The following is a 7,218-nucleotide window of genomic DNA, read 5'->3' as shown; positions in this document are numbered from 1 at the left end:
CTAAGGGCCCTTCCCCCCCCCCACCCCCTGCCAGCTCTGAGGCCCCTGAGCTGGCTCCTGAGTGGCCCGGTCAGGATCAGGAAGATGTGGTGGACAGAACAGTGCCTCCCCCAAAGATGTCAACACCCTAATTCTCACAACCTGGGATTATGTTACTTTCCATGGCAAAGGGGACTTTGCAGGTGGAATGAAATCAAGGGCCTTGAGCTGGGGAGATTTCCTGGATTATTCTGGTGGGCCCTAAATGTAATCACAAGGGTCCTTATAAGAGGGTGAGAGTCAGTAGTAGGACATGTGACTATGGAAGCAAGACGTGGAGCGCTGTGAGGAAAGGCCATGAGCCAGGCATGTGGTACTCTCTGGAAACTGGAAGTCTCTGGAAACTGGAAAAGGCAAGGAGACAGGTTCTCCCCTAGAAGCTTCAAAAGGAACACAGCCTGCTGACGCCCTGAGCTCAGTCCCGTGACCCCCAGTTCAGACTTCTGACCGTCTTGTTTGAAGCCGCCAAACTGGGCAATTTGTCACAGCAGCCGCAGGAAATTCCTACAGAAAGGACTTGGCTTCTAAACCCCTGCCATGTGCCCGGCACTGTGCTCAGGGGTTCACGTGGGTTGTGTCCTTTGCTCCATAGAACGATCCCTGTGATGACAGGGAGCTCTTACTGTAACACCCATTTTACAGATGGAGCTCATGGGGCAATGGCTGGCCCATGCTCACCCAGTGCAGGGGAGGTACGACAAGAACTGGCCCCGGGCCTGCTGGGTTCTGGGCCCTCTGCTCTCCAACTGCCTCTGTGAGGGAAGGAACCACCAAGAAGGAGGTCGGTTCACAAGCAGTCTTTCCAGCGCTGGGGAAGGAAGGAGCTGTTCTAGGTCCTGCCAGTCTTGCCTTCTGGAAGCCTGGGGCTGGCTGGTCATCAGGGTCCTCTGGTGGCCTCCAGCCCCAGAAGTGGTGCCCTTTCTAGCACCCACTCCTGGGCCCTGACCCCAAGCTTCGTCTAGAATGCTCACAGGGGCAGTGAGCTTGCAGAGCTGTGAGGCAGCCGCTGCTCTGACTGAGCAGTCTCTCTGCCCCATCACATCCCTTGAAACCATGGGGGTCTTGAACACCTGTGCTCCTGCAGGCTGGACACAGAGCCTCAGAGAGGGACAGGGCCTTTGCCAAGTGACCCAATTGGGTCAGCGTCAGATGGTGGCACAGCCCTAGGCTCTTGATGGCCAGCAGCTCACTCTTTCTGTTGTGTGAGATCATTGGCCCTGATTTATGGGCCGAAGAGGCCCAATTCAATAGCAGACGCAAGCAATGAGCAATTAGCCCTCCAGCATGGTAGCTGGCGTGGCAAAGTGAATTTCTTCACTGGCCCTTGCAAGACCTGTCTGAATAGCACAAGAAGGTGTTAACATCGATCCAGGAAGCCTCACTTCCCAGCTGCTTGGATTAGCACTGATGACTGTCCCACCTGTGACAACAGCAGTGGCTGGGAGGCAGCCTGGCTTACGTGGCTGACCATGGCATCTTCACCTTTGCATGACACCCCCATGGGGACAACAGCCAGAGCAGAGGAGAGAGGCGTGGGCTCCCATCTCACCAGACTGGAGTCTGGGTGGGGGGAGCAGACCAGGGAGTGGGATGGTGGACAGACCCTCCCACATCTTTGTCCTGTCCTATCCTCTGGCTGCCAGGACCCCCTTTTGGACAATGCCAGAGGCAGACTTATAGCACCATTTGGGACAGTAACACAAGAAGATGGGAGCGATCCCTTTTTCTTGGCTCTGGCTCATTGAGGATACCACAGGGTCTCCTGCAGATTCTAACTATAGGAAGTCCCTGGTGTTGTGCAAAGTAGTTCTGCACCCCCAACCCCCCCTCCTCTCCAGGGTCCTAGCTCTGTCTTCAGGAGCCTCTTAGCAACCCAGGCCAGCAGACCCCAGAAGGTCAGACTGGGGGTCCCATCCCCAGGGAGAACTCACAATCTGGTGGAGGAGAGACAGGGGAGCCAAGGTTCCCCTCCAGGGGTATGTGTCCCCAAGAATCATAAGTTAGGGCCTCAAGGCATCAACCACTACCCCAAATTCTGTGAAGCGCATCTTGTTAACCCACTTCACAAAGGATCTAAGGCCGAGCCCACCCAGTTAAGCAGCCCGCCCACTGTTGCCACTGGGAAAGGAGTTGACCACAGATGGGGACCCACAGAGAGTGGGTCAAAACCAGTGCCATGCCACGTGCTGCCCAGGTCATGCATCTCCAGGGGTCCCATCGTCCCTGAAGCACATTCTGCGATTTCTCATTGACTCACACTCTCAGTTGGGAGCTGCCATATCTTCATTTCTGGTTGATCTTCGATGTATTTTCTCTGTTCCAAAGTAGTTAATGGTCTGTAAACACTTTCTTAAGTGCACCTGGGAGCTATTTCGTCAGTGGTTCCCAAAGTGTGGTTCACAAGCCAGTAGTAATAGTATCACCTGGAGCTTCTTAGAAATGCAAATTCTCGGGCCTTGTCCCTGATCGGAGGCAGACACTCTGGGAGAAGAGCCCAGCCAGGACTGGCTGCATAATTTGTGGGGCTCAGTGCAAGACGAGAATGCTGGATCCCTTCTTTAAAATTTCTTAAGAATTTCAGGATGGTGATAGCAACTCATTAAAGCAAGCACGGGGCCTTTCTGAACCTGGGGCCCTGGGCCACCGCCCAGGTCACACGCCCATGAAGCTGGCCTTTGGCCCATCTACACTCTTTCCCCAAATCCTTCAAGGGATTCCGATGCCTGCTCACCTGTGAGAACCACTGCTCTAATGAATTTTCATTGTAAAAGTAATTCCTACAAGAAACTGTAGGAAATACAGAAATATGCAAAGAAGAAAATTAAAAAGAAAGAACCCCAAATGATCTCGCTACCCAGAGACAATCAACCATTAACTCTTCTTCGTATCTCTTTCTAAGAGCAGGTTCTGGATCTTTATATACACGTGGGATGCCGCTGAGCGTTCTCTCTTTAATGTGCTATCGTAAGCACTGTCCACATAACCACACCTTAGTTGAACGTATCACGTGTCGCGGCTCCCCACCTGTGTCAGCTGGCCCGTAGCTTCAGATCCCCCGCTGCCCACCTGTCTGCTCAATGGTGGTGGCGTGCCTACTTTCTGCCCAGAGCTATCTTACCAGAGTGGTCCGCTTCACCGTTCTCGGCACATGTGCAAATCTGGACACTTGAGTCAACCCCCACAGACAATTCGAGACACACTCTTTTGGGTCTTCAGAGTGTCCTCAGTGAGTCTGAGCCACAGTTGCCCATAGCAGTGACCCCCTCAAAACATACCCGTTTCATTCCTTCCAGCCCCTCCCTCCTATTCCCTGCAGCTACTTCCCAGAAGAAACATGTCAGACTCTCCTTTTGGGGCGAACACAAGCTAAGATAATACTCTTCCAATCAAGCAGACGGAGCGTTATTGTCTTAACCACTCTCACTTGTGGGCTTTTCCCGTCGACTCCCGGTTTCCCTCCATTTTATGCTGGAATGGATCTCTGTGGGTGTGAAACTTTTCTGCACACAGGTGATTTCCCAGAGATAGAACTCATGGGTCAAAATGTTGAGCATTTTCAGGGCTCTTTATCCTGCACTGTCTTAAGGAGAACAGGTCAGCTTCTGGCTGATGAAGCCAGCTGCCTGTGACCAATGGAAGGCCTCTCCTGGCTTGAAGGTGTAGGAAGCATGACCGGGACACAGTTCTCACACCATCTACTGAGAGTAAGCGGCAGGGTGAGTCAGAGGCAGGGGACGGGAACATGAAAGCCTGAGTTTCCTGGGGCTGCCATCTGAAAGTCCCACACACTGAAGGACTTGCACAACAGAAGTGTGTTGTCTTGCAGTTCTAGAGGCTGGAAGTCTGAGGTCAAGGTGTTGGCAGGGTGGGTTCCTTCTGGGGCTATAAGGGAGAATCTGTTCCCTGCCTTTTTCCTAGCTTTTTTGTTTGTTTGGTTGGTTGGGTTTTTTTGTTTTCGTTTTTTTTTTTTTTTTTTTTTTTTTTTTTTTTTTTTTTTTGGTTTGCTGGCCATCTTTTGTGCTCCTTGGTTCATGGAAGCATCACTCTGCTCTCTGCCTTCATGTTCACATCGCCTTTCCTGTATGTGTGTCCGTCTCCAAATGTCTCCTTTATGTAAGAACACCAGTCACATTGGATGACGGGCACACTCTGGTCCAGTATGACCTCATATTCACTAATTACAGCTGCAGCGACATGGTTTCTACATAAAGCCACACTCTGAGGTACTGGTGGTTAGGACTTTGAAGGGGATAAAATTCATTCCCTTACAATGGGGTCATAGGCCACACAGGAGGCCCTAGCATGGCTGGCATAGGTCCCCTCCAGGGCACACCCCCCAGCAAGACCAGAGGACCACAGATTCGAGCCCAGATAGCTCAGCCCCTTATTTCTCAGAGACGAAGCCTAGGCCCAAAGAAGGCAAAGGGCTTGCCTGAGGTCACAGAACAAGGACATGGCAGTCAGGCCTGGGACCAGGTACTCTGGACCACCACGGTGCTCCGTGGCTGAAAATCTCCTTCCTTTTCCTCCTTAGCAGAGATGCTCAGGGCCCTGAGGTCCAAGAGAGGCCCAGACAGGTGAGGACGCACTCAAGTTCACCCTGCAAGCCAGTGGGACCTCCTTGGGCTTGTTATGTGTGTCAGGTTCTGCCAAGATGGGGATGGAATATGCCGACTTTTGCCACTGCTTGGACCTGTATCTGTGAATCCCTGTTGACTTTTCTCTAGACTCTTGGTATGGGCTTCTGAAGGTCATGGAAGCCTTGAGGTCTCTCTGCAGGGCAGCAGGCAAAACAGTGTGGGTCTTGGGAGGCTGAAGAGCCGTGTGGGGAGACCTAGGGGAGGTGAGGGGGGCAGAAGTCTTCGGGCCCACACCTGCCTTCTGTGGACTCAAGAACTGGAACCATCTCTGGCCTCTGTAAGAGTTAATTATTCAAGCCTCCCCTTGACAGCACCCTTTAATAAACCTCTAATTTATTCGGTGCTGTGGTTTCATAGACATATTTACCTCTCTACAGAAACATCTAGTCTTCTTTTCTGTTCTCACCCATACCTGCTGTACCACTTGACCACACCTTGTACCCTTCAGCCTGCAGCCAGGAAAAATACAGCCTACTTCTCGCACCAATTTCCATCCTCATGACAGAGTTCAGTGTTTCTGGAGGAAGCCTGAGACTCTGTACTACCAACAAAGGAAGGGGACCTGGATTGAAGCTGTAAGCGCCCTGCCCCACATGGTAGCTTCCATGTCAGCTCCTTAGGGAGGAGTGGGGTCTTGCCTCCGTACCGGCAGTGTGTTCCACGTGGTCACGGCTGGCACGAGGGTTGGATGGCCAATCTTTGGTGCTGGACCCTTTGCAAAGAGGGCCTGATTGTCGGGAGAGCGAAAGGACCTCCCTCAAAATTCACAAGGTCCAACTTCGGGGATTCCAGGGTCAACAAGACAAATGAGTGGAGAGGAAATGTCCCTTCTGACAGAACCTGTTTCCCAAGCTGAAGGGAATGCGTATTTGGCAAAGGACTTTTGCTGGAGCTCAAACTTGGCAAATCCAGATGGACGTGGGTAATGACACCCAAGCTCCAGAGGCAGAAAAACACAAGGTAGGAATCCCAGCAAGGGGTGACCTTTGCAGACAAGAAAGCTCATGTCTCCGCTCTGGGTTTAGAATAGATTGAACAAAGCAGGACAAAGCATTCCAATTTGGAGCCAACAGACACGGATCGGGGTCCACGTGCTCAGGGCACCTCTTCGTTATTCCACAGGTTCCTGTGAGGTAGGTGTCTCCCGCCTTTCTCAGAGAGCAGACGGAGGCAAGCGAGGCGAAGGATTTTGTCTATAGCCACGCAACTACCTGGTGGCAGAGCTCCCCCAGGTTCTCAGAAAGGCGGTGTGCCAGAAGGAAGAGGAGCCCCTGGTTTGGGACCCTGGGCCACAGGAGAGGGCAAAGGAGCCAGCAGGGCCTGTGGGCACCACCCTGCAGCCCAGGCTCTGCTCCACAGCCGGTGCCCAAGGAGGAGTCTGGAAGCCGAGCAGGCAGGAAGCCCCTGCTATCGGAGCCCAGGTCGCCTGTCATCGAAGGAAGTGTGTTCGGTGCCCTGGCTTCAGGGGAATTTAGGAGCCGTGAAGCAAGCCGGGCAGCACAGCGACTTCCTGGCGACTTGGGAGGTCGGGAGGGGACGGGCAGGTCCACCTGACCTCCTAGGGCCTGATGAAAGGTGTGTTCTGAATCTGGCAGGCTCTCCTGTTTTATTCATGAAGCACCGACCCGAAATAGAGTGAGAGCTCTTACATGTGGACGTCCTGGCAAGCTCGGAAAGTAGGAAACAAAAATACCTCAACCACAACATTTTCTATCTCGACTTCAGGCAGGCGCGTTATGTAATTGTCACTTAGTCATACTATTAAGTACCCAAATTGCCAAGTTGCTAACAGAGTGGAGGAGGATGGGGGACGACTTGCTGGGGGGAGAGCCCCACCTCCCAGCTCCTCGGGGACTGGGCCACTGGTGGCACCCCGGCCGTGGCAGGGGGAAGGCAGAGGAGCTGGCTTCCCGGCTCATCCAGCCTCCAGGGCCCCTGACAATGGCTGGAAACAGGAAACCCTGCCTAGATCCCCAAGATGACCACTTCAGTCGCAAGTTTGGGAAGATTGATGGCCAGGGAAACCCGTTCCCCTGAAGCCCAGTGGAGAAGGAAAGGGCTGGGCTTCGCCCTTGGGAAGCCCCCAAGTCTCCCGAGGGATTACTTAGGAGCAAGGCCGTGAAAGGCCCCGGTCGCCTCGGGGGCTGGATGGAGGCTGCGGTCAGGGTTGCTCCTCCTAGGGCCTTGCCCATGTCACCACCCCGGACAGCCTCGACCTGCCTTTGGGGCCAGAATTCTGCTGTCAGAGAAGGATTAGTCAGGGGTGACAACACTCGAAACCTCAGCGCCTGAAGAAAAATGGCATTCATTATGCTCTAAGGCCCGAACCTGATTTAGCTGTTGATCTAAAAATTGAGAGAGACAGAGACAGAGACAGAGCGAGTCAGAAAGAGAGAAGCACGCATGCGCGCGCACACAGACACACACACACACAGACACACACACACACGTGGATTGAGAGAAGAGGACCAAGAGATTTGAGAATGAGTGTGCCTTGTGTCACAGGTGTGTGAGGGCGAAAGAACGTGGTGGGGAGGGG

The sequence above is a fragment of the Ailuropoda melanoleuca genome, chromosome X (assembly GCF_002007445.2).
Source record: "Ailuropoda melanoleuca isolate Jingjing chromosome X, ASM200744v2, whole genome shotgun sequence".
NCBI lineage: Eukaryota > Metazoa > Chordata > Mammalia > Carnivora > Ursidae > Ailuropoda > Ailuropoda melanoleuca.
Note: the sequence above shows the minus strand (reverse complement) of the source record.